The sequence below is a fragment of the Lepisosteus platostomus genome, unplaced genomic scaffold, assembly GCF_059453375.1.
Source record: "Lepisosteus platostomus isolate fLepPlt1 unplaced genomic scaffold, fLepPlt1.hap1 Scaffold_42_H1, whole genome shotgun sequence".
NCBI classification, from domain to species: Eukaryota; Metazoa; Chordata; class Actinopteri; order Semionotiformes; family Lepisosteidae; genus Lepisosteus; species Lepisosteus platostomus.
Window position 1 is genome coordinate 84,412 of NW_028291665.1, and position 27,866 is coordinate 112,277.

Consider the following 27,866-nt stretch of genomic DNA (forward strand, 5'->3'; position numbering starts at 1 on the left):
AACGCATACAGAATTCATTCGAAATCATTGATTTCTCCAATTAACAAGGGTCCCTTAAAGGATGAGTCAAAGTAACGTCTAATCGGATTAGTTTCCTTAGAGCTGGTTCAGAGTTTCCTCAAGAGTTTACCTTACACAGATGCGCAAAGAAGAATGTTGGGGGTGCACGCTTCAAGGTGCCTTACAGCTGTAGGGAGTGATTCGAGATGATTCGTGGCGTGTGCTCGTTCCCATATACCATACGCCCCGGGGTGCAGTGCTAGGATGACGTACAATACCGCTTGGGCACATAACGGCGTTATATGCAAGTGCGGGACGTGAGGGTTTTCGTTTGTTCATTTTGTTTTGCTCTGCTTTGCTTTGTTTCATGGTCAAGAGGCGTAAGGTAAGTCGTAATCCAGGGAGAACACTGGTGGCAAACAGTCCAAGGTGAGAGGCGAGGTCCAAAGTCAAAAAGGCAGAAGGGGAGTCCAATATCCAGAATAAACGAGGTAATGGAAAAAACGCCAGGTAGAGCTCTCAAGGAGTAGACTCAATACCAGCGGGAAGCAGGTAAAGATGGTAAAAATAGCACTGCGTACCGCACGGTGGAGTGTGTGCAGGTGGGTTAACTCGTGCGGCGGCGTTTGTTAATAATCATCCGCTGCTGGTGCTGTTTAGATTGCTTAAGAGTTGGTCTTAACTGCCTGGCAGTCATGACAAGCTCCTCTTTAAGCTGTGGTTTAGTTTTGCATTCATGTGTTTCTAGAGCAGTTATTTATGGGGGTGGGTGGGTCTTTCACAGAGGCTCAGGACAAATCCCCTGCATGAAAGTCTACTGTGTGCGTTCAAACAGTCACAGGTCAAGAGCCAGGCAGGAGGACAATGGACAGAAGAAGCAACGAACTAAAAATAAAAGAACGAATATGAAAAAGCCACCATCTTGTTCTTTTTGACATTTTCCGACTTTCATGCAAGCCAGGACAAAGTTGCTCGTAGCTACTTGTGGATTCAAATACTCTATCGAGTGCTTTGATGAGTTTTTGCAATTTGATTGTCGTCCTGTCAGCCTGTTTCTGTTTTTCTTTTCAATCTAGTGATGGAAAGTAAGAGGGAAATGATGGAGCAATCAATAACTGCTCCGGAAAAATGGCAGAAAGAAATGGCCCGTCACTAAGGACATTTGTGAAGCAGAGGAGTGACATCACCACAAAGGCGACACATTCTGCTGATGGTTTTGGTGAATAATGATTGAGGCGCGTTAAGAGAAAGGTAGCTGTGTCAGCATGCGTAGGCTGCAAAAGATAAAGCAAAGGTTTACTCCATGCTGAAAAGAGAAGAAAAGAAGCACAACGTTTCGGCTGTGGAGTCTTCTGTGCCATCTTCTTTAGCGATGGTGATGATGTTTACATTGGAAAAACTGAGACACGCATACTGGAGGGGCTTGAACCACCAACTTTTCAGCACCACAGAGTCTGACAGTCTTTTGTGCGCCCTACATTTGCAGGTTTATGGTCAAAGAAAACAATCACTTGCGCTTCTTGCAGCCGGCAATCTTTTTCCACTGACAACCAAGAAATGGATTTCATCTTTCACAAGCTGTATGGATTTCTTCAAAAACAAGTTATTCCAGAAAGGAAATGAATTCTTGCATTAAACTGAACCAAGCTGTACATGTTTGTCTGAAATGAGACATTCGGCACAACAAGACACGGAGAGAGGCACCGCTGGTATTCAGACCCAGGATCGCCTGCTTACTAGGCAGGCACTTTAAGCCACTAGGGAACAGCGCCAGCGGAGCCCGGCGCTTTTACAGACACTTGGATTTGGGTTTTTTTCATTTATGTTTGTGGACCTTCACCATTTGAGGAAGTGAGTTAGATAAGAAAGTTACAGGTATGGTGAGCAATGACTAACAAAGGCACGTACTGCGTATTCCTTACAGAAGAGTAAGCAATTTGTTCTAAAAAACACCGGCTAAAGTCCAACATCGTTAGCAATCTTATTACTTAAATAGAATAAACATCAATAAACTGTAAGGTGCTGGTACATGCGAGTAGATTTGATCTTCTATTAAACAAAAATGCAATTACAGCTCTAAAAAGGTCAACCTAGACTTCTGTAACAGATCTGTTCAGGTCATCGCTGTTCCTCTGACCTTGTGAGTCTTTGGAATTTTAAAAGTGTATTTTGCTTGCCTTTCATGTGGTCTGTGTACAAGTCACTGTGGCGTATGCGGTCCTACACAGCCTTGCTATAGACGTGACGAGCCTCCGCTATGTTGCAATGGAGAACAGGTTCAGTACGGAGCTGCCGAGAAAATTCAGCTGGAAAGCTTGTTGCAGAAAAGCATCGTTATCTGCGTCCAGCTGCAAAGCGTCACTCGTGGGTGCTGAAGAATCGATTTCACAGGCTGCGGGTATAGGCGATTTAGAGTGTTAAAGGTCCCAGCGAAAACAAAACAGCGCTGGTCCTTTTTCATGCACGCACGAGAGCAAATGCAAAGGATTTGAACCTGCGCAGGGAGACCCAAACAGATTTCAAGTGTGTTGCCTTAACCACTCGGCCACGATTACAGTAAGTACGCCAGCTGTTGGCTTCTTGCTACAATCGAACAAGGAGTGCAAGGCGGCGGCGGCAACTTTTTTCAAGTTCGCTCTCCGTTTAAGAAACCTTTTACGCCATACGTGTAAGCAGACACACACCTCAGAGTACTTAAGGGTGGCTTCAAGTTGGAATGATAAAGTCTCCCCGTTCGGACATGAAAATAGAACTTTCTTAGACAGAAAGAAATCAACAACGGAGACATGTGGATGACGATTTCAGTCACTGCACTTTGAATAGCATTTTTACTCGAGTTACAGGAGATGCACGAATGGCCCTTGACCTACGCTCTTACGAATGACTTGGAACATTCAAAGAGAACAGCCCTCAAGTCCTGCGGTTTATTATAATGCTGTTGCGTGTCGAGGCAGTATTTGACTCCGTCCTACCGTTGAGACAGGGGGCGTACTGTAAATGAACTGCACCTGACAGCTTTAGAAAAACACCTGGGCTCAGTACGGTGCTGAGAGCTCAGCGTTGCTGTTGTTCTTATTAGCACGCACTGCATCGGCTATGACCCGAACTTTTCAATTATTCCGATCAGTAAGTCAACACGTAGTCCACATGAAAGGTAGAAATATTCTCTTGTCTGTCTCATGTTTTTATAGAACTGAATGTCCCTGACAATGTACTGTTAGTTTTAATTGAAGAACGGCATCTGTGTTCAAATATACCAGAAAAGTTTACGTAACTGCTCATGCAACACTCAGTTGTAATTAATCAAGAAATAAAGTCGAACAACAGCTGCGAGATTGATTCTGAACGTATGAGATTGCAGCGCCTTTTACTTCCATTGACAAATGATAGATATTCGAAGAGAGATCCTTCAGACCAGCAAGCAAACCCACGGCTATTTCGGTTTTCTATCTAGGCAACGTTGGTGTCTGCAATAGCATACATGAAAGCGTGATGCAATTTCTGTGGCTACATTAGTTGCACGTCATGCACAGTAAGAGTGTTTCTAACACCAAATACAAAGTCAACAATTAGCGATCACGCCTTCTCCTCAGTTAACCCACTGAAACCCTTGCTGTTAACAGTTCTTTACTGCGTGCTTTACGAGCACCTACATATTGTGTCGGTTCTTTCAGCTTTATTCATTACGTTTTCAAAGGCATAAGTAGAGCACCAGAGGTGCGAACACAAAGTGTGTGGTTACTTGAAGAATTGATTTCCATGGCAGCGGGGACAATTGATTTAGCGTTTTTATAGCACGAGGAAAGGAGAAGCAGCACTACGCCTTTTCCGCGCAGGCACAAAGCGACGTGCGGCAGACGCCGTAGTCTGCAGGATTCGAATCTGTACGGGGAGTCCCCAATGCATTTCGAGTCCATCACCTTAACCACTCGGCTACGACTACAGCGAGCTCGCCGCTGCCGCATTCCTCCTATAATCTAACACGGAGTGCGAGGTGGCTGCGGAAACCTTTTTAAAGTCGCTCTCCGTTAAAAAAAAATACCTTTCACAAGATTCGTGCCGGCAGACAGACACGCCTCAGAGGGTTTAAGGCTGGCTTCACGTTCAAATGATAAAGTCTCCCCGTCCGGATGTCAAAATGCAACTTTGGCAGACAGAAAAAACATCAACAAACCACAAATGTGGACAAGGATTTTACAAGCTGCACCACACTGCACTTTCAAAAGCATTTACATTCGTGTTAGCCGCAGGAATTGCCTTTGATTTGCGCGCTTACGAACGCCATGGAAAACGAAACAAAACTAAAGCCCTCAGCTCTTGCACTTGATTATAATGCTGTTACGTGTCGAAGCAGTAATTTACGTCATCCTACCACTGCAACACGAGGAATAGAGGGAAATGAGCACACGCTACGAATCGTCTCAATCACTCCCTAGAGTTGTAAGGCGCATTGAAGGGTGCACCCCCATCATTAATCGTTGCGCCTCTGTGAAAGGAAAGCTCTTGAACAGTCTTTGAAACAGCTCGGATGAAACACTTGATTGCTTCCATGTGCATCTGGAGCCCATTTCTTATTTTCACTTCACGCCGCCCAAAGCATTTCTAAAACAGGAGATTCGCGTTTGGGAATGCTCCCTGCCCTACAAATAAAACAGGTCTACGGGCTGAAACCTGCTCCACGGAAAACAGTTCTGTTGCGCTTTTGATCACATAACACCCAAAGGGGCTTCTTTGGAGCTGGATTCCAACCAGCATCCTAAAGTTTCTTGGCGGTACCATTTACAGTCCTCTATTCGGTCGACAAGGGACAGAAGGGGGCAGCTTTCCTCACACATAGAGTGCAATGTACTGTAGTGTTCCCGTTCATTGAATTTCTCAGTTCTGCATCAGACCTCTAACTCGTTTCCTTAGCTTGGATTTAAGCCACGAAGCAGGCTTCTAGTGTATAAACGTCTAGAGGAATCACAAACTATTTGAGAGGCCATCATCCCAGGGGGAACTGACAAAGTCTATCCCTAAACACCTAGCGCAGTCTCTCGAGAGACTGTCAAAAATCGCTTTCTCCGTTTCTCCGTGCAAGTAAGTGAAAACGCGGTCTCAACCCAGAGCCACTTGGCAGCAGCGGCACGTAAATACTGGTACTGCCACTGCTCGATACCGACGTTAGCCTACTATACCTTCTTCAGCCACCGCTAGAAAATGTATGGCTCTAGTACCAGAGCAAACAACAGGAGGGCCAACGTCGAACAGGCACACATATCAGACATGGAAAGCGACAAGAACGGGATTTGAACCCATGCGTGCAGAGCACAATGGATTAGCGGTCCATCACCTTGGCCACTCGGCCACCTCGTCGAAACTTGTTGGGTAATGCGCTCCTGTCTAGTAAACAGGAGATCCTGGGTCCGAATCCCAGCAGTGCCTTCTTTGTTCTGTCTTCTCTAACAGAACTGGTCCTTACGGACAACCGCCTACGGCTAGACTTAATTAAATACAAGTATGCATTTCCTGTCTTTAACGCGACTTGTTTTTCTTAAAATGGATGCAACTTGCAAAACATGAAATACAAACCTGGCTAATTAGCGCTAGCGGCAGGCAAAAAAAAAAAGAAGTCAGCAATGTTTTTTTTCTTTAACCTTAACCCTGCTAATGGAGAAGAGTTAAACGACCGAGTCTATGCAGCTTAAACGCACGTCAGGTTCTTAGCTGAAAGGTTGGTAAATCACGCTCACCCCAGTCCTTAATCTTTTAAAGAGGATACAAAATTGAACCTAGTCGCCACATCACATACATCCTGTTCATTGATAAAAAGGTAACATCTATCCTCGCTCCAGAGTAAATCTTACGTTGAGGGCATAGTTTTTTTCACTTTACCGTGAGTCGGGCTCGGCTGCACAGAGGAGAGAGCAGAGCAATGAGGTCACGGGGACAGGGGAGTCACACGCTGGCGGTTTGAATACGCGGAAGATCACTGAGGGATCCACAGTATGTGGACCCTCCGTGCGCCATCAGTCCACACTCCGGACTCTGAATCCTGCCATCCGAGTTAAGATCTCGGCGGAACCTGAGGCGCAGTTCCTTCTTAAAACGTAATCTGGTGAGCATTTCTAGAATCGTACTTGTATAGATGCAGCCTTTAATGTGTTGCTAGGTTAAAATTGATGACTTCTTGTATTTCAGTAGGCAACTGCCCTCTTTATTTCGGATTGAATTTCTTTATTACAGGGGCGCTTTTATGAAGACAGAGTCATGTTCAGGTACTTTGGTTGATGGAGGAAGCTCATTTCGGACTCTGTGATCTGCTCACCTGGAAAGGTCTGCTGTACTACTACAAGAGAGAAGTAGAGTCTGGAAGAAGGGACAATTTTATGATGCTTTGGAAGATAATGTTTTTTTTTTCTTATACTGAAAATGAAAGGTAGGTGTTTATATATGGACTCAGTCTTTGGAATTTGTATATATATATATTTCAGTGATCCCTCAGCCATTCCTTCTGTATTGTAATTCAATTTCTCTTTTAAAATTCCTTCCCCACTTCTAGGACCTGCAGTTGCTGAACTCCACAATGGCTTCTATTGGAAAGTCTGTGACTGAGACCAAGTAATTGTTCACTTTTTTATGAAACCATTATTTATTTTGGAGCAATGAGCAATTCTTATATAAATGCAATAAAATCATTATGCTCAAACTATGAGAGAGAATTTTAAGGATAATTTAAGAAATCAGTCTTAGCTTGTTTCTATACACAGATGGTATTATTTATTTTCAAAGGAAACCCGTGAGGATTCCCCTGGTGTGCAAGATGTGCCTGAATACTTTTGATCAGCTTCCTGCTCACTTGAAGAGGGCATGTATGAAGCACGCCACGGCAGAAGAGATCAGGATGGCCTCTCAACAGGCGAGGGAGGACATGATGAATCACCTGAAGAACGGGGTCATCGTGGATTACCACAGAACAGAGATCGTGTCTGGTGAGGCAAACAGGATAGTGGTTGTAAGACTGCTAGAGTCCTTAGGCCTTTTTGTACACGGGAAGCCTGAAGACACATCGGCAAGGTGAGATATTTTTAATCTGTAAGGCTTCTGTAGTTTCTTTTTGAAATCATTGTTACAACATATTATGTAAAAGCATGTTGAAAAGAATCTACCTGCATTCCAGCGGCCCTGAGCAAGAGGCCGCTGTACAGGAGGAAAAGATGCCAGAGGCTCCTCTAGAAACTGAAACAGAAGCGGATAAGGAAGGGAAAGATGTGAGCTCTGAAGAACTCTATCAGCAGTAAGACTTTTTATTTTTCAGATGTATCTTTTTTTACTAAAATTCTAATTTGTCTTATAGGTATAAAATGTTTAAGCCGGTGTTTTATATCCTTACAGGCCCTGAGTAGTTAAAAAGTATCAGCAGGCCGGAAGAGAGTGGCCCAAGCTGGACTCTATAGAAAGCACTCCCTGGATGCTCCTCTCCTGATTGGATTCAAACAGTACCTTACCAAGGATCTGGGAGTGGCAAATTATTCTCAGGAGGTATTTATTTTTTAAAGGCATTAAAAATTAAGCAATGGTATCTTCATTGTAAATGTTTTTATTTCTTAGCTTAAAATTCACACATGTGAAATGATGTCAGCCATAAACATCATGACTCTATATTTCCTACCTGAATCTATTCTACTTAAATTATTACATTATACACAATTTGAGTTCATTTTAAAAAGTAAAAGGTAATGAAAGGAATGCATTTTTATAAGAAAGATAATACCGATATGCATGTGATAATCTTCCTTATATCATGTAGTGCGTCATTTGGACACTTTGTGGGCTTGAAATACAAAGAAAATCATGTTCTATGGTACAAGATAAATACCAAACTTAAGCTTTTATTTTAATTAGATTTGTTTATAAAGCATAAGCAATCATTTATTACATCGCTTCTTGAATTAAATCTTTTGACAAGAGGTAAGACTTCTATTTTACATTTAAACCCATGTTTAGGTGTGTTTTTTAGATTTAACTGAACCAATTTCTGTGTGTGATAATGTCCTTGAATTCTGACAACATCACACTAAATTACATGATATAAAACAGCTAATGTTTCTAGAGATAAAGTTTCTGGGATGCTTCTAATTACTTTTTATTACCAGGGACAGTTTAATTCACCTTGTACAGTACTGAAAGACCAAGATGCTTTTTTTAAAAGTTATTTAACATTTTATAGAACTTTGTCTACTATGGCAACATGATGAGCTTGGTGAAACTTGGAAAAATACTGCTTGGCCACTTATCTTAAGATAAAGATAGATAAAGGTTTATCTTTTGCACCTACCTGACCCCCAGGGAAGGCCAATGCTTTCTAAGTTGATGGTTCCCTACAGTAGACTGTACCTTATCTTCAAAGGTAATGTATATTGACCCAAATCAGTTTTGGAATCCAATCTACTGACGAGATGGAGCACATCCTTTTTTCAGGATTTTAGCATCATACGTTTGGTATATTTAGTCCCTAATGCTGAAAGAAATGATCATAGAACATTTGGACACTTTGTGGGCTTGAAATACAAAGCAAATCATGTTCTATGGTACAAGATAAATACAAAACTTAAGCTTTTATTTTAATTAGATTTGTTTATAAAGCATAAGCAATCATTTATTACATTAATATATGTGAAAATAACATTTAAGCATCATACGTTTAGTATATTTAGTCCCTAATGCTGAAAGAAATGATCATAGAACATGACATCTAACCTTACCTGTGGCGTCTTTAATCCCTATTGCTCAATGCACGGTGAAAGCATTGCATACATGTGTCTGACAATGAGGAATGGGCCCCTGAGACAGTCATTTGCATGTTTCACAAACGATCGTATATTACTAGAGATTCTGTTTGGGATTTGAATGTGCATTCGGACAGCAATCCCTTTCAAGAAATGATATGTTCTGGATGAGGTCAAAGGTGATGGAACACTGTATTTAGGATGTGTTTGCAGTGATTGTGTGTCTCCTGCTTCAACGCAGTGATATATAGATGTGCTCCTGTAATTTATTGGTTCATGCCCAGGGCAGTAAGCAGTCTGAGGATTTATTTCCAGACGGCATAGAGCAGTGAAGCAGTGAAGTAGTGCAACACACTGGATCATTATATTATTAGAATCTATTCTACTTAAATTATTACATTATGCACAATTTGAGTTCATTTTAAAAAGTAAAAGGTAATGAAAGGAATGCATTTTCATAAGAAAGATAATACCGATATGCATGTGATAATCTTCCTTATATCATGTAGTGCGTCATTTGGACACTTTGTGGGCTTGAAATACAAAGAAAATCATGTTCTATGGTACAAGATAAATACAAAACTTAAGCTTTTATTTAAATTCGATTTGTTTATAAAGCATAAGCAATAATTGATTACATTAATATATGTGAAAATAACATTTTAGCATCATATTATTACATACAGGTCTCTAGCTTCAACACAGTGCTATATATATATATATGCTCAGTGATTTATTGGTACATGCCCAGGGCAACAATCAGAATGAGGATTTATTTCCAGACGGGCTACAGGTAGTGTTGTGAAATACTTCAACACACTGGATCACAGATTTAGACCCCCTGCACTCTTACTCCTTAAAAACCAAAGAAATGAAGATATGTAGCAATCACATTGTAACAGGGGTGACAGTGACTTAATGCTTATACTAGTGGACTTCTGGTACCTTTAGGGTACGGTGTTCCCTGAAGGGCTCTCAAACCCCGCATTTCAAATGCCTAGCTGTATCGCTGATGTGTTGCACCTCAGAATCACTTTTAAACCTTACCTCTGGTATCTTTAATCCTTATTGCTCAACGCATGGTGAAAGTATTGCATAAATGTGTCTGAAAATGAGCAATGGGCACCTGAGAGACTCATTTGCCTGTTTCACAAATGATCATATTTGACTAGAGATTCTATTTGGGATTCAGTTGTGCATTCTGACAGCAATCCCTTTAAAAAAACGATACATTCCGGATGAGGTCAAAGGTGCAGGAACACTGTTACTTGTTCCTTTATAACCCGGTTATTGATGTCATTAACAACATTAATCCCAAACAGAGCTGTTGGACTCCCTCCTCTGGCCGTTTTCCACCAGTTGATTATTTCATCAACCAATGCACTAATCAAGCTCCCAAGGCACTCTCTATACCCAGTAAACATAGGTCTAACCTCACCCAAGGAGAAAATCAGGCGCTCCAGTCTCTCCGCAACAGGGATGATATCGTCATCAAACCAGCGGACAAAGGAGGTGCTGTTGTGGTGTGGGTAAGGATCTATATATCTTTGAAGCCTCTAGACAACTAACTGACACTTCTGCCTACCTCCCTCTCCAACAGGACCCTACCACTGACTACCAAAAGGAACTGGTATCCACCATTTCCCTTCTTATCAGCAGTAACGAGCTCCCCCAGGAGGCGAACCGGCTCATCATGGAACATCCACAGGTATCTCAATTTTACCTCCTCCCCAAAATCCACAAACCTGACACCCCTGGACGCCCCATCGTATCAACATGTAACTGTCCAACTACTTACATCTCAGCCTTTCTCGACAGCCTCATGAGACCGCTGGTTGAAGATCTTCCCTCATACATCAAAGACACCAACCACGCGCTCCAACTTTTCAATGATTTCCAATTTCAGGGTACCGAATGCCACATTTTTACCATGGACATCACATCTCTGTACACCGTCATTCCCCATAATGACGGCCTTACAGCCCTCAAGCACACGCTGGACAAACGCACAGTGCTTGATCCACCCACCCACACCCTGGTACGCCTTGCAGAATTGGTCCTCACACTGAACGCATTCTCTTTCAATAATCTTTTTTACCAACAGGTCAGTGGAGTGGCCATGGGCACCAGAATGGGACCCAGCTATGCCAACATTTTTGTCAGCTGGGTAGAAGAACGCTTCTTCGCTTCTTACACTGGCTATGTCCCTGACCTCTACAAGTGATATATTGATGACTGCGTCGGTGCCGCCACATGCTCCAGCGATCAGCTTGAGTTCTTCCTGCACCATTTCACCAACTTCCACCCGTCCCTCAAATATACGGTTAACATATCTTCCACCACTCTTCCGTTTCTAGACATCCACTTGTCTATCAACTACCCCCGACTGTCCACTTCAGTTTATTACAAACCCACGGATTCACACAGCTACCTCCTGTACAGCTCATTTCACCCCAACCATACTAAAAACTCTCTTCCTTTTTCACAGTTCCTTAGGTTACGACGACTATGCAGCGATGACATCGACTTCGAGAACCAAGCCCTCGAAATGTACTCATTTTTCATCAACAGAGGATACCCCAGCAGTGTGATTGACAGGGCCCTTGCCCGAGCCAAAAACACCCCCTGGACCATCAACCCGATCAGGAACTCCCGCCGTAACAACCGCATTCCTTTGGTGCTTTCCACCCTAACACACTTCCTATCCCCAGGACCATTAACCACAACTTTTCCATCCTACAGGATGATCCCTCCATTGGGGCCCTCTTTTCTGATCGCCCTATCATCTCATATCACCGACCACCTAATCTGCGTAACCTCCTTGTTCACAGCTCCCTTGACCGCCCTCAACAACCATCCACACCAGGCACTTTCCCTTGCAACAGAGCTCGTTGTATCACCTGCAAGTACACAGCCACCACCACACTCATTCAAGGCCCCTCAGGACAATTCCGGATCACCCAGACAGCATCTTGTACTTCCAGCAACCTCATTTACTGTATCTCTTGCAGTAAATGTCCAGCCATCTACATTGGAGAAACAGGAAGGAGACTCGGAGACCACTTCAGAGAACACGTCAGGGCTGTGAAGATTAAAGATCTCTCCAAGCCCATTGTTTCTCATTTCACCTCTGACGGCCCCGACCACTCTAATCTCTCCGTCTGTGTTCTCAAAAACGGTTTTCGGAACTCATACATCAGAAAGACCACCGAAACTAAAATTATTTTGCAGCTAGGATCACACATTCTCCCTTCCCTTAATGACAGACTACTGTTCTTTTAAATTTTCTCCATTCATTGGAAGATTCATTTCACACCTCTCTGCACCCATTCTGACTTCACACCTCTTGATTGGCCTCTCTTTCTGTCCCCTGCTCCCGTCTCTCACTCCTCCACCCTCCCAACCTTTGTTCTCCCGCTACTTTACCTCTGCCTACTGCCCTGTCTCTCTCACACCTGAAGAAGGCTCCATGGCCGAAACGTTGTGTTCTCTTTCTTCTTTTTTTCAGCATGGAATAAACCTATTACTTGTTCCTTTGCAGCCTACGCATGCTGACGCAGCTACCCACCTGAACTACACTGTATTTAGGATGTGTTTGCAGTTATTCTGTGTCTCTAGCTTCAACACAGTGATATATATATGCATGCTCACTGATTTTTTGGTACATGCCCAGGGCAATAATCATTATGAGGATTTATTTCCAGATGTGCTAGGGGTAGTGTTGTGAAATACTTCAACACACTGGATCGCAGGTTTAAACCCCCTCCACTCTTACTACTTAAAAACCAACAAATGCAGATATGTAGCAATCATATTGTAGCAGACACTCATTTGCCTGTTTCACAAATGATCGTATTTTACTAGAGATTCTGTTTGGGATACGGATGTGCATTCTGACAGCAATCTCTTTCAAGAAATGATTTTACCTTTTCGCGGCTTTGCCCTCTTGCCTCTTTGGACAATATCTCCATCATGTGGTCGTTGTTGGTAATGTCTTCTTATGCCCTTTTTTATTTCAATTCTCTATTGGTTGATTCTAGAATCTCTACAATGGAGTTGAAAACATCAGTTTTATAGCAGACAATATGACATTATTTATAGTCCAATAAGAAACTTATTACCCTGTTTTTAACATAATAACAAATTAAAATTGATTAAAACTAAGTTTGAAACACCAGGGAACATAAAAAATGATTTTTAGGAAAACCATGAGGTTCTCTGTGTCCGATGCCTGCAAGGGGAGAAAGATAGAATCCTTTGATTTTTCAAAATTTGAAAATAAACATCATATAACAACAGCTTTCATTCCTAGGAGTGAAAAATAACCATTTTTCAAGACATATTAGTTTCTAAAACACTACAATAAAGTTAAAAACATCTGTTTTATATTACATTATTTTTAGTGAAATTAGTCATTTTTTGCACTATTTGTAATATAATTTCTAATTAAAAGTGTTTAGAATTAAGTTTGGAACAACAAGGAATACAAAAAAAAAAGATTTTTAGGAAAACCATGAGGTCCTCTGTGCCCGATGCCTGCAAGGGGAGAAAGCTAAAATCCTACACAGGCTCCTGGAGCTCTGGCCTGGCTAAAGAGGCTGAATTTATCCCCTTCAAAGCTCCATGAAAAATGATCATTTAAAATTTGAAAAAAAAAACCATCATATAACATCATACAGATGCAGCCATTCAAAATGCGCGATAAAAACCCACGGTACAGTAACCTACCCACAAGCCACTGCAGGGCACCGGAGGACACCGCGGTAAGTGCTTGGCTGGCCAAAATGACCGACAGGGGCACTCGTGGTGCATTGGTTGGTAGTGAAAAGATTTAATCATTTAATGTCTTTACTGTGCACATTTTAATCCGCTTAGTTTTGAATATTTATATGGATTTTACCACTAAAGGGAAATTTTAGTAGCTGAGCATAAAAAGAAGAGGAGCATAACGCATCTGAAGGTCATAAACAATATTAATTTAGGAACATAAACATTACTGTATGTACATAAACTGTACTGTGTATGGCTGGTCTTGGTAGTTTAAAGAAAAAATACACACCAGTCTTCCATTTCTCCCTAAACATTTTAAGCATGAAAGTTTTATGAAACGGTACCCAAATATGCGATTGCTGTATAGAATGAATTATTTAACACGAACATTAAGCTGTTTACATCTTCCGCCTGAGAACAGTCACCCGTTGCTACCCAACGCAGAAACACAGCCACTAGCAAAGACATTAGCTAGCCAATATGATAAAGAAATAAATGATTATTTTGTTTATTTCTTTTGCACATTTATTTGAACATTTCCATCGATTGTACAAGCACTTGGAAACTGTCCAATCCCTAGTTCATCTGGCATTTTACCGGTCTGGCGCCGGTCTGTGTCTTCTAGCATATAATGCCAGCGAACTCTTGTTTTTTTATGTCCACATTCAAGGGTCCCTTTTTGAACCTGCGAGAAGCATTCTTTCAATGTAACAGATTTACTCCGGGGAAAGGCAGCATGACATTAAGAGTAGCTCAAGCTTTCAGCACCCATATCGGACTGCGTGTATGCAGACACCGCTCAGAATCCCCTGGAAGATTCTCCCTCAATTCCGTTGTGCAGAGCTTTACCTCTTTCAAAAGGCTTCACTTTCCTAGTCACATTCCAAGGCTCATCGAACCCGGGCTGTTTCCTCCAGCGGTATAGTATTGCAGTGAGACAGCACGATGCCTGCAAGACTATGTCACGCTAAACGCCACAGATTGTGTTTGTCCGTTCGTGTCAGTCCTCCTGCAGCCACGGGAAGTGGGACACAAACATGCTGCAATGCTTTCAAGACGTTAGGATTTGTTTGTGCAACATCCGAGAAGAGTACTTGTGGCTTGAATGTGAACTGTACGTGCCCGCCCCCTTTCCTCTGTAGTGCATGAGTTCCTCCCGGCATGCCCTTCGTCATTGTTCTGTCATCTTGTATTTAAAGGGTTGTATTTCTGCTGCTGAAAATAAGCAACGGTTTTCTCACAACGCCCTTTGTTCCCGACGGAGCCCTTGTCTGTCATGAAATTCTTCAAAACCTCAAGCTAGAAGAAGAAGACGACAAATATGAAGCGTTACAGCAACAACATGCCATGAGACGATTGATAACGATTTCCGTAGGATCCCCGCGGTTGCCTGGCAACCGTCAGCTTTGCGCATTGGCAGTATCGTAGCCTGTGAGGTTTAGCCGAGGCGCGATTATTGCTAGTTGAAAACTTTTCCCAATACCCCGCTTCCGCCGGTTTGCAATACAATCGGTGAAAGCAATTTTTGACAGTCTCGTCAGAGCGTGACATAGTCTTGCAGGCATCGTGCTGTCTAACTGCAATACTATACCGCTGGAGGAAACAGCCCGGGTTCAATGAGCCTTGGAATCTGACTAGGAAAGTGAAGCCTTTTGAAAGAGGTAATGTCGACGCTTTTTTAACAGAGCACCAAAAAAGCGTCTTTTTTGAAGGCCTGGGTACTGAGCATTGATGGTTCAGTGGTAGAATTCTCGCTTCCCACGTGGGAGGCTCTGGTTCGATTCCCAGCCAAAACAGTGGCTTTTGCAGCGAGCGGCTCCATCACTTGCATCCCCTTGCAACTCGCAACTGAAAACCCACTGAAGCTAAGCATTTGTTAGCCAGGTCAGTACCCGGATGAGGGTGAGCTACAGGGAAAAACAAAGTTTCCAGCTGGAAGCGGTGTTAATGGTTCCGGCGGGGGGGCGCTCACCCTGAGGTCTGTGCGGGTCCCAATGCCCCAGCATAGTGACGGAGACGCTGTGTTGTAAAAGGGCGCTGTCTCTTGGATGAGATGTAAAACCGAGGTCACAGCGCTCTGTGGTCATTCAAAATGACCACCAAAACCTTTGACAAAAGCTCTTGGTAATTGATGGTCTTCAATAATGCTTCTCCTTTAGGTACATTTTAAATCAGCTGAAAAATGCTGTGAAATGGGGGGTCACTTCACGCCAGTGTAGGATTTGGGTTACAAGAACCATGAAACTGCACGAGAAAGCCCGTACACTGAATTACACGGCTTTCTATTCAAAGGAGGGCAAAAGAAATTCCCTGAGTTCGATTTTTTGCAGCACAGAGAGGATTGCTGTCGTGAGGCTGGTTAGCTCAGTTGGTTAGAGCGTGGTGCTAATAACGCCAAGGTTGTGGGTTCGATCTCCGTACAGGCCAGGTCCCTTTCTCCTCTCTTACAAAAGCTGTTAGGTTCCTTTCCGTGGTGAGATGGGTTGTCATGCAACCCTACCACATAGTGCCGACAGACAATTAAATGACAAAAATGAAGAGAGTTAAAGCAGCTGGAAAGGTTTTCTTACAACTTTTGAGCTGACACAGTTTTGGAAAATGTTTTTTTCACGCTGCACTGTACCACATAGGCAGCCAAGAGTCTCCAAAACAAAACAGAATTGACAGTCATATAATGTCCATTAACCCCGGTTTTAAACACAGCATCATGTCTGCCATCATAAGAATATGAGTCCAATATTTTAGAATATAGTCAGAATGTCTTCTAACCTTACCTGTGGTGTCTTTAATCCCTATTGCTCAATGCATAGTGTACGTACTGCATACATGTGTCTTGAGAATGAGGAATGGGCCCCTGAGAGAAATTATACGTTCTGGATGAGGTCAAAGGTGCTGGAACACTGTATTTAGGATGTTTGCAGTGATTGTGTCTCCTGCTTCAACGCAGTGATATATAGATGTGCTCCTGTAATTTATTGGTACATGCCCAGGGCAGTAAGTAGTCTGAGGATTTATTTCCAGACGGCATAGAGCAGTGAAGCAGTGAAGTAGTGCAACACACTGGATCATTATATTATTAGAATCTATTCTACTTAAATTATTACATTATACACAACTTGAGTTCATTTTAAAAATTAAAAGGTAATGAAAGGAATGCATATTCATGAGGAAGATAATACCGATATGCATGTGATAATCTTCCTTTTATCATGTAAATCATGTTCATCATTACATGATGGGAGCTAAAACAGAAGTTGAGAGAGAGCAAGGACGCCTACAGGAGGAAGGTATAGGACAAGCTGCAAAGGAAAAGCTACAACCCACGACAGCTACTCACCCACCCATCCCACACAGCTATCACTCTCCAACACCTCCGCCATTAACACCTCCAGCACTGAAAGTGCTATGTGCACCATCCACCAGGCCAGGCTGACCAGGCCAGTGCAATACACTGGATCTTTATATTATTAGAATCTATTCTACTTAAATTATTACATTATACACAATTTGAGTTCATTTTAAAAAGTAAAAGGTAATGAAAGGAATGCATTTTCATAAGAAAGATAATACCGATATGCATGTGATAATCTTCCTTATATTATGTAGTGCGTCATTTGGACACTTTGTGGGCTTGAAATACAAAGAAAATCATGTTCTATGGTACAAGATAAATACAAAACGTAAGCTTTTATTTTAATTAGATTTGTTTATAAAGCATAAGCAATCATTTATTACATTAATATATGTGAAAATAACATTTTAGCATCATATTATACATACAGGTCTCTAGCTTCAACACAGTGCTATATATATATATGCTCAGTGATTTATTGGTACATGCCCAGGGCAACAATCAGAATGAGGATTGATTTCCAGACGGGCTACAGGTAGTGTTGTGAAATACTTCAACACACTGGATCTCAGATTTAGACCCCCTGCACTCTTACTCCTTAAAAACCAAAGAAATGAAGATATGTAGCAATCACATTGTAACAGGGGTGACAGTGACTTAATGCTTATACTAGTGGACTTCTGGTACCTTTAAGGTACGGTGTTCCCTGAAGGGCTCTCAAACCCCGCATTTCAGATGCCTAGCTGATGTGTTACACCTCAGAATCACTTTTAAACCTTACCTCTGGTATCTTTAATCCCTATTGCTCAACGCGAAAACTTTACCTGTGGTGTCTTTAATCCCTATTGCTCAATGCATGGTGAAAGTATTGCATAAATGTGTCGGAAAATGAGCAATGGGCACCTGAGAGACTCATTTGCCTGTTTCACAAATGATCATATTTGACTAGAGATTCTGTTTGGGATTCAGTTGTGCATTCTGACAGCAATCCCTTTCAAAAAAGGATACATTCTGGATGAGGTCAAAGGTGCAGGAACACTGTATTTAGGATGTGTTTGCAGTTATTCTGTGTCTCTAGCTTCAACACAGTTATATATATATATATATGCTCACTGATTTTATGGTACATGCCCAGGGCAATAATCATTATGAGGATTTATTTCCAGATGTGCTAGGGGTAGTGTTGTGAAATACTTCAACACACTGGATCGCAGGTTTAAACTCCCTGCACTCTTACTCCTTAAAAACCAACAAATGCAGATATGTAGCAATCATATTGTAGCAGAGTGCATCGTTTCCGGCATAGTATGGCAGGGTGTTTTCCGAGTTATTGCACGGATTGGGCACGCCCGCAAGCCAAGAGCCGCAAGCGATGAGCCCGGAGCTGAACGGGCCCCACTGGCTCGTTTGTAAGGCCAGGTGCATTGCCAACCACGATCGGCAGGGCAGAGGCCTTGAAAGCAGCCTGGGCTCCTGCAGCTGTGCAGCCACGCACTCTGGTTTCTCTTCATTTCGTACAAATCTTTCGCCTTTTGCTAAAGATTTCCGTAGAGAGGAGCATGAATGAGTTCCGTGCAATTTTTGTGCTTCCCTGCCTTCGGGTGGTTGCAGCTGGGCTGGTCAAAGAGAGAAAACAAAACCGCTCACAATCACTCTTGTTATGGCGATTGTGGTTGTCTGCTCTGCGAGTCCTCGGTCTCTGCCCGTCTGATTGCCGCTCTCTTCTTTGGGGGGCGGGAAGTGTCCGGCCGCAGGGGATCTTGGGACCTCGCTTTGCAAAGCGGCTTCCCAGAGTGTGTCGTTTCCGGCACAGTGTGGCCGGGTGTTTTCCGAGTTATCGCACGGATTGGGCACGCCCGCAAGCCGAGAGCCGCAGGCGATGAGCCCGGAGCTGAACGGACCCCACTGGCTCGTTTGTAAGGCCAGGTGCATTGCCAACCACGACCGGCAGGGCAGAGGCCTTGAAGGTGGCCTGGGCTCCTGAAGCTGTGCAGCCACGCACTCTGGTTTCTATTCATTTCATACAAATCTTTTGCCTTTTACTAAAGATTTCCGTGGAGAGGAGCATGAATGAGTTCCATGCAATTTTTCTGCTTCCCTGCTTTCGGGTGGGGCGCAGCTGGGCTGGTCAAAGAGAGAAAACAAAACCGCTCACAATCGCTCTTGTTATGGCGATTGTGGTTGTCTGCTCTGCGAGTCCTTGGTCTCCGCCTGTCTGATTGGCGCTCTTTTCTTTGGGGGGCGGGAAGTGTCTGCCCCCACTGCCCCTTTCAAGTTTGCTAAAGACCACGTGGATGTTCCAGAGCAACTCCTGGAACAATGTTCTGTGGACAGACGTGACAAAAGCTGAACTTGTTGGTAAATGTGCACAGCGTTATGTTTGGAGATAACAAAACACTGCATACCAACTCCAAAACCTCATCCCACCTGGGAAGCATGGCGGAGGCTGTACGGCTTGCAATCATCTAGGATCACCCAGGATCTCCTGTTTATTAGGCATAATAAACAGGGCCACTGAACTCCACACTGGCCACTGAACCACAGCAGTGGCTTGCTGGCTTGACATCTCCCAAGAAAAATGTTGAAATCGCATGTGGAACAGGAAAATGACCCTCGAGTACGAGGGAAAAAAAAGAAAAAGATCATCTGGAGCGTGCCAACCCATGTCCGGAGCGTGCCAACCCATGTCCGGACAGCCCAGTTTCCTCGACGAGGTGGCCGAGTGGTTAAGGCGATGGACTGCTAATCCATTGTGCTCTGCACGCGTGGGTTCGAATCCCATCCTCGTCGCTCCGGTACTAGAGCCGTACATTTTCTAGCGGTGGCTGAACATGGTATAGTAGGCTAACGTTGGCTCTGGGTTGAGACCGCGTTTTCACTTATTTGCAACGCAAACGGAGAAAGCGATTTTTGACAGTCTCTCAGAATCACAGTTTGTCATTCCTCTAGACGTTTATACAGTAGAAGCCTGCTTCGTGGCTTAAATCCAAGCTAAGGAAACGGGTTAGAGGTCTGATGCAGAACTGCAAATTCAATGAACGGGAACACTACAGTACATTGCACTGTATGTGTGAGGAAAGCTGCCCCCTTCTGTCCCTTGTCGACCGAACAGAGGACTGTAAAGGATACCGCCAAGGATGCTGGTTGAAATCCAGCTCCAAAGAAGCCCCTTTGGGTGTTATGTCATCAAAAAGTAAGAACAGCGAATCTCCCTTTGATCAAAAGCGCAACAGAACTGTTTTCCGTGGAGCGGGTTTCAGACCCGTAGACCTGTTTTATTTGTAAGGCAGGGCGCATTCCCAAGCGCGAATCTCCTGTTTTAGAAATGCTTTAATGGGCGTGAAGTGAAAATAAGAAATGGGCTCCAGATGCACATGGAAGCAATCAAGTGTTTCATCCGAGCTGTTTCAAAGACTGCTCAAGAGCTTTCCTTTCACAGAGGCGCAACGATTAATGATGGGGGTGCACCCTTCAATGCGCCTTAGGACTCTAGGGAGTGATTGAGACGATTCGTAGCGTGTGCTCATTTCCCTCTATTCCCCGTGTTGCAGTGGTAGGATGACGTAAATTACTGCTTCGACACGTAATGGCATTATAATCAAGTGCAGGAGCTGAGGGCTTTAGTTTTGTTTCGTTTTCCATGGCGTTCGTAAGCGCGCAAATCAAAGGCAATTCCTGCGTCTAACAGGAATGATTGAGACAATTCGTAGCGTGTGCTCATTTCTCTCTATTCCCCGTGTTGCAGTGGTAGGATGACGTAAATTCCTGCTTCGACACGTAACGGCATTATAATCAAGTGCAGGAGCTGAGGGCTTTTGTTTTGTTTCGTTTTCCATGGCGTTTGTAAGCACGCAAATCAAAGGCAATTCCTGCGTCTAACAGGAATGTAAATGCTTTTGAAAGTGCAGTGTGGTGCAGCTTGTAAAATCCTTATCCACATTTGTGGTTTGTTGCTGTTTGTTCTGTCTGCCAAAGCTGCATTTTGACATCCGGACGGGGAGACTTTATCATTTGAACGTGAAGCCAGCCTTAAACCCTCTGAGGCGTGTCTATCTGCCGGCACGTATTTTGTCAAAGGTATTTATTTTTTTTAACGGAGAGCGACTTTGAAAAGGTTTCCGCAGCCACGTCGCACTCCGTGTTAGATTAAAGGAGGAATGCGGCGAGGGCGAACTCGCTGTAGTCGTGGCCGAGTGGTTAAGGCGATGGACTCGAAATCCATTGGGGACTCCCCGCGCAGGTTCGAATCCTACCGACTACGGCGTCTGCCGCACGTCTCCTTGTGCCTGCGCGGCAAAGGCGAAGTGCTGTTTCTCCTTTCCTGGTACTATAAAAACGCTAAATCGCTTGGCCCTGCTGCCATGGAAATGAGTTCTTCAGATAACCACACATCTTGCGTTCGCACCTCTGGTGTTCTACTTATGCCTTTGAAAACCTAATGAATAAAACTGAAAGAACCGACACAATATGTAGGTGCTCGTAAAGCACGCATTAAAGAACTGTTAACAGCAAGGGTTTCAGTGGGTTAACTGAGGAGAAGGCATGATCGCTAATTGTTGACTTTTTATTTGGTGTTAGAAACACTCTTACTGTGCATGACGTGCAACAAATGTAGCCACAGAAATTGCATCACGCTTTCATGTATGCTATTGCAGACACCAACGTTGCCTAGATAGAAAACCGAAATAGCCGTGGGTTCGCTTGCTGGTCTGAAGGATCTCTCTTCGAATCTCTATCATTTGTCAATTGAAGTAAAAGGTGCTGCAATCTGATACGTTCAGAATCAAACCCGCAGCTGTTGTTCGACTTTATTTCTTGACTAATTACAACCTTTTACTGTCAAGTTTATTGGTACAACTTGAGCTCTCAGCACCGTACTGAGCCCAGGTGTTTTTCTAAAGCTGTCAGGTGCAGTTCATTTACATGAAGGAAATCTCTTACTGGGTACGATTACAATGCAGTAAGTAGCACAGGCTACTTAGGGAGTAGGCTGGTGTGTTTAAAAACAACCAGCGCCAGGCAGGAGTCAAACCTCCAAACTCCTAATCCATAGTCAGACACATTATCCATTGCACCACTGGCCCTGGTGTGACACTGCAGGACTGTAACCCAGTGAGCTTAGCACTGCAACTAGTAAAATATTACCCCCGGTCCATTCTTTTCCAAAAGTGAGAAACACCTGTTTTCTACATTTTGTCTGTTTTAAAACCATATCTCTTTAAACCAAACCAAGAGTTTGTCTTTTGCACTGATATTCTGATTCATTTCGATTTCAAAGAAAAAAAAAAACATTACCTTCCAAAGCATCATAAAATTGTCCCTTCCTCCAGACTCTACTTCTCTCTTGTAGTAGTACAGCAGACCTTTCCAGGTGAGCAGATCACAGAGTCCGAAATGAGCTTCCTCCATCAAGCAAAGTACCTGAACATGACTCTGTCATCATAAAAGCGCCCCTGTAATAAAGAAATTCAATCCGAAATCAAGAGGGCAGTTGCCTACTGAAATACAAGAAGTCATCAATTTTAACCTAGCAACACATTAAAGGCTGCATCTATACAAGTACGATTCTAGAAATGCTCACCAGATTACGTTTTAAGAAAGAACAGCGCCTCAGGTTCCGCCGAGATCTTAACTCGGATGGCAGGATTCAGAGTCTGGAGTGTGGAATGATGGCGCACGGAGGGTCCACATACTGTGGATCCCTCAGTGATCTTCCGCGTGTTCAAACCGCCAGCGTGTGACTCCCCTATCCCCCTGACCTCATTGCTCTGCTCTCGCCTCTGTGCAGCTGAGCCCGACTCATGGTAAAGTGGAAAAAAATATGCCCTCAACGTGAGATTTACTCTGGAGTGAGGATAGTTGTTACCTTCTTATCGTTGAAACGGATGTATGTGATGTGGCGACTAGGTTCTTCTCCATTAGCAGGCTTAAGGTTAAAGAAAAAAACATTGCTGACTTCTTTTTTTTTTGCCAGCCGCGAGCGCTGATTAGCGAGGTTTGTATTTCATGTTTTGCAAGTTGCATCCATTTTAAGAAAAACAAGTCGTTCAAGACAGGAAATGAATACTTGCAATTAATTAAGTCTAGACGTATGCGGTTGTCCATAATGACCAGTTCTGTTCGAGAACACAGAACAAAAAAAGGCACCGCTGGGATTCGGACCCAGGATTTTCTGTTTACTAGACAGGCGCTTTAACCAACTAAGCCACGGCGCCCCGGGAGTGCTGTCCTTTTGCAGCCACTTGGACACACCACTCAGACACATCTGCATTCGGTGTGTGCTCCGCCTGCTCGCTGAGCAAGTTGCCATCTTTACATACAATAGCAACATCGACACCAAGAGAAAGGATGACAAATGGCTTTTATCTGGAACTTTTCATGTCCAAGGAGCTCAATGTGCTTTCTGTGTACAACAGGGCCACTGAACTCCACACTGGCCACTGAACCACAGCAGTGGCTTGCTGGCTTGACATCTCCCAAGGAAAATGTTGAAATCGCATGTGGAACAGGAAAATGACCCTCGAGTATGAGGGAAAAAAAAGAAAAAGATCAACTGGAGTGCGCCAACCCATGTCAGGACAGCCCAGTTTCCTAGATGAGGTGGCCGAGTGGTTACTGTATGCTGAGTCTAAAGACAGTTTCACCCATTTTCTGATTGCTCGGTTCTGTACCAGTGCAGACATGTCAAACAGTGAATGGCTGTACCTCTATTGTATCCGTGCTCAATGAATGAAATCGGTAACAAATGAATATATGTCTAGTTATACGAAAAACGAGTGGTTTATCGACTCATCTTCATTTGCAGATTTAGAGGCAGCTTCGATATTCGTTTTACATACGGGTTTTTTTTTTGAATATGGGTCACACACATGCCACAGCAACAAAACATCTCTAGAGATGAGGCTATAGATCACCTTTCCATCCTGCAGGTTTTCCTCCCAAAGCCTACGGCACCAACGGCGACCCCTGCTGGCCGGGAGAGCAAAAGCTTACAGCACCTGGTATTCCCAGGCAGACTCCCATCCAAGTACTAACCAGGCCCGACGCTACTTAGCTTCCAAATTCAGACGAGATCGGGCGTGTTCAGGGTGGTGTGGCCGTAAGCGAAAGCCCAGCCCCTGACTCGCTACTTGAAGCTGTGTGTGGCGGGGGTTCCGTGCCCCCCGAGCGGGACTGAAGGATCGTTCGTGTGCAACTCTTTGGAAAGGAGCTGCTTTCCAAATCGCATTGCGTGCCTGGATGTTGGCGAATGCGCTCCCTTGTGTTGGCTCGTCCCGCACTGGAGGAGGACAAACAATCTGCACGGAGGAGCACCAGGCAAGTCTTCACCAGACAAAAACCTCCAGTGCACAGCACTCTGGAAACATTTTGGGGCTTTCGCGTGTTTATTTCAGCACGTAAAGCGCACCGGTCCAACACGTCGGCCGGGCGCGCGGCGCCTCCGCCCTCTTGTGGCCTTGCGGCGTCAGAGCAAGAGGCTCCTTCTCGCTGCCCTTCCGCTGTGTTGCAGGGCCCCGAGAGGGAACCCGGAGCGCGCACTTTGTGGGGGGCGGGGGACCGCGTTCGCGCTCTGCCCCCGGTCTCTTGCGCGAGTACTAAATCTCACGGACAGGGGGGCCTCGTCATTGATTGTTACAGGTGAGACGGGGATTAGGAGGAGACCCCGACTGATGGGTAAAGGGGAGCACTAACACCAGAGGGACACCCCCGGCGTCTCTTTTTGAGAGACGCCCTGGGGTTTCCTAATGGCCAAGGAGGGTCGGGACCTCGGTTTGACCTCCATCAGGAGGCTGGGGCGTAAGAGAGCCACACAGCCCGCAGGGTGAGCGCTCCCTACTGGTCCCAGTCACACCTCTTGCAGGAGCAGCAGCAACCGGAGCTTTTCCGGGGTGGAATCTCCCATCCGGGTGCCGGCCAGGCTCACACCTGCTGGGCTGCCCCGGGGGTGAGCCCAGTCGAGAGTCGCAGGGCCAGATCTAGTCACCGGGGAGAAACGATACAAGTGAAGGATTGCTCGGCTCTCGGCACTTGAAAAGACCGACAAATGTCTCGTTCCCGCCGGAGCTGAATGTACCCGCATGTGTGGTGTCGTCTTCTTCCCCCGCCCCGCTGTGTTTGCTGTATTGTCTCTGAAGCCGGCCCCCCCGAGACGAGACGGGCTGTTCCTGTGCCCCAATTAACACTTTACAGGTGCCATTCCCCGGCATTGTGGCCATTGTCGGTGCTCACACGCGATAAGATAAGGCGGAGGAGAGTGGGGCATGCCCAGCGGCAGACATTCAAGGAGGGGGCAGTGCGAGGTGAGGTGAGGTGCGACACGCCGGAGCCCCGACGCAGCTAATGCGGAGCACTTGTTGGACTGGCATCGAAAGGACGTGTGCGCACGGAGCGAGCCTTCCCTGCGGCGGAGCGCGGGAACTTTCTCCCCCCCTCCCGCTGCAGGAGTTGTGTGCACTGCAGCGGTGCCGAGAGAAAAGCACAGAAGGCAGCAGGCTCTGGAGAGCAGGTAAGAGACGGAGCCTTGTGGGCAGGCGAGCAGGCCCGTTTTTTGGAAATTGCTGAAAAGGTTTGTTCGGTGTGTGGCAGGCGCACGTCGCGAGCTTGCGTGGCGATCTGCCGGTCTGGAGTTATGCAAATGAGGCCGAATTGCATCCCGGGACATGCTGCGAATGCGCAACGGCGACTGCAGATGTGTAGGAAACGGCGCGCTCATTTTCTCGTTTTGCCCACACTTTTGAGTGTTAGTGTGGCGTGTGAGTGTGTGAAATAGTGGGCCCAGCAGGAGGCGGTGGCGTGCGGGGCGAGGAGGTGGCCTAGGCTGCGCGATTTGTGCTGTGGGTGCGGGCCGCTTGCAGGGGCCTGTTTAACTCATACTTACCTGGCAGGGGAGATACCTTGATCAAGAAGGAGGTTCACCCAGGGCGAGGCTCGGCCATTGCACTCCGGCTGTGCTGACCCCTGCGAATTCCCCAAATGTGGGAATCTCGACTGCATAATTTCTGGTAGTGGGGGACTGCGTTCGCGCTCTCCCCTGATGTGCTTGGTCCAAAATCAGATACGGGAGGGTTAAGACACCACGAGCTGCGTGGCTGCGGAAGGATCCCGGTTCGACAGGAGTGGACGCCGCTGCTGGTTCTCGCTGGCTTTTAGTTAGGGGTCCGGAGAAGCATCTCAAGCTAGTTCCACTACTCCTTCCGGACGTTCATTCCCTTTTCAAAGTCAGTCGTTTTGCTGTAGTCTGCGTTCTTTAGGCTGATTATCGAGGTTAGCCTTTATTTGGTCATGGGGGGCCTCGGTACTGTATGCTGAGTCTAAAGACAGTTTCACCCGTTTTCTGATTGCTCGGTTCTGTACCAGTGCAGACATGTCAAACAGTGAATGGCTGTACCTCTATTGTATCCGTGCTCAATGAATGAAATCGGTAACAAATGAATATATGTCTAGTTATACGAAAAACGAGTGGTTTATCGACTCATCTTCATTTGCAGATTTAGAGGCAGCTTCGATATTCGTTTTACAGACGGGTTTTTTTTTTTAATATGGGTCACACACATGCCACAGCAACAAAACATCTCTAGAGATGAGGCTATAGATCACCTTTCCATCCTGCAGGTTTTCCTCCCAAAGCCTACGGCACCAACGGCGACCCCTGCTGGCCGGGAGAGCAAAAGCTTACAGCACCTGGTATTCCCGGGCAGTCCCCCATCCAAGTACTAACCAGGCCCGACGCTGCTTAGCTTCCAAGATCAGACGAGATTGGGCGTGTTCAGGGTGGTGTGGCCGTAAGCGAAAGCCCCAGCGCCTGACTCGCTACTTGAAGCTGTGTGTGGCGGGGGTTCCGTGCCCCCCGAGCGGGACTGAAGGATCGTTCGTGTGCAACTCTTTGGAAAGGAGCTGCTTTCCAAATCGCATTGCGTGCCTGGATGTTGGCGAATGCGCTCCCTTGTGTTGGCTCGTCCCGCACTGGAGGAGCACCAACAATCTGCACAGAGGAGCACCAGCCAAGTCTTCAGTGCACAGCACTCTGGAAACATTTTGGGGCTGTCGCGTGTTTATTTCAGCACGTAAAGCGCACCGGTCCAACACGTCGGCCGGGCGCGCGGCGCCTCCGCCCTGTTGCTGCCCCTGCAGCTGCTTCACTTTTCCCTTTAGTTGCCATCGATTTTTTTGTAGTGCTATACATATACGATTGAGGTATCTTAGAGTTCTCCTTCGAAGACCCAGCACTCTCTTTTCTTTTCCCAGTGTTACTCATATCGGACTTTTTAAACCTAAAAAAAAATCGTTTTTTTTTTCTTTCAATTAAAACTGAAGTTTAAACAACTAGTGTTAAGTCCTTATTTTTCTGTAGTCAAAAAAAGCAAAAATTAACATTCAGGTCATGAAAAACTCAAAAAAACTCCCCAACCACTAAACTTTACCTCCCACCTGAGCGCCATCTTGAACGCCCCTACCACCAGAGAATGCTCACGATTTCGGAAGCTGTCTCCGGGACGTGCTGATTCCACACATCCTGAATAAATCATGATATTGTTAGTTGCTGTAGCTAGACGTTCAAATGAGTTTCATGGCCAGATGGACTGTTTCCTCCAGCGGTATAATATTGCAGTGAGACAGCACGATGCCTGCAAGACTATGTCACGCTGAACGCCACAGATTGTGTTTGTCCGTTCGTGTCAGTCGTCCCGCAGCCACGGGAAATGGGACACAAACATGCTGCAATGCTTTCAAGACGTTAGGATTTGTTTGTGCAACATCCAAGAAGAGTACTTGTGGCTTGAATGTGAACTGTACGTGCCCGCCCCCTTTCCTCTGTAGTGCATGAGTTCCTCCCGGCATGCCCTTCGTCATTGTTCTGTCATCTTGTATTTAAAGGGTTGTATTTCTGCTGCTGAAAATAAGCAACGGTTTTCTCACAACGCCCTTTGTTCCCAACGGAGCCCTTGTCTGTCATGAAATTCTTCAAAACCTCAAGC

The 27,866-nt window shown here is 45.1% G+C and overlaps 7 non-coding genes and 1 pseudogene across 7 annotated transcripts; 6 read left to right on the top strand and 2 right to left on the bottom strand.

Moving 5' to 3' along the window:
* Nucleotides 1-14,940: 14,940 nt before the first annotated feature.
* Nucleotides 14,941-15,082, top strand: LOC148633752 (U4 spliceosomal RNA). Its single transcript, XR_015933836.1, has one exon. It is a non-coding gene; the product is annotated as a U4 spliceosomal RNA (small nuclear RNA).
* Nucleotides 15,083-18,381: 3,299 nt separating this feature from the next.
* Nucleotides 18,382-18,496, top strand: LOC148633753 (U5 spliceosomal RNA). The gene has a single exon (XR_015933811.1). It is a non-coding gene; the product is annotated as a U5 spliceosomal RNA (small nuclear RNA).
* Nucleotides 18,497-18,888: 392 nt separating this feature from the next.
* Nucleotides 18,889-19,002, top strand: LOC148633754 (U5 spliceosomal RNA). The gene has a single exon (XR_015933803.1). It is a non-coding gene; the product is annotated as a U5 spliceosomal RNA (small nuclear RNA).
* A 596-nt stretch (nt 19,003-19,598) lies between these two features.
* trnas-gcu (transfer RNA serine (anticodon GCU)) lies at nt 19,599-19,680 on the top strand. The gene has a single exon. It is a non-coding gene; the product is annotated as a tRNA-Ser (tRNA).
* A 1,389-nt stretch (nt 19,681-21,069) lies between these two features.
* On the top strand, nt 21,070-21,151 carry trnas-cga (transfer RNA serine (anticodon CGA)). The gene has a single exon. It is a non-coding gene; the product is annotated as a tRNA-Ser (tRNA).
* Nucleotides 21,152-23,876: 2,725 nt separating this feature from the next.
* Nucleotides 23,877-23,995, bottom strand: LOC148633757 (5S ribosomal RNA; annotated as a pseudogene).
* Nucleotides 23,996-25,760: 1,765 nt separating this feature from the next.
* LOC148633758 (U1 spliceosomal RNA) lies at nt 25,761-25,924 on the top strand. Its single transcript, XR_015933872.1, has one exon. It is a non-coding gene; the product is annotated as a U1 spliceosomal RNA (small nuclear RNA).
* A 635-nt stretch (nt 25,925-26,559) lies between these two features.
* On the bottom strand, nt 26,560-26,678 carry LOC148633759 (5S ribosomal RNA). Its single transcript, XR_015933767.1, has one exon. It is a non-coding gene; the product is annotated as a 5S ribosomal RNA (ribosomal RNA).
* Between the last annotated feature and the right edge of the window lie 1,188 nt (nt 26,679-27,866).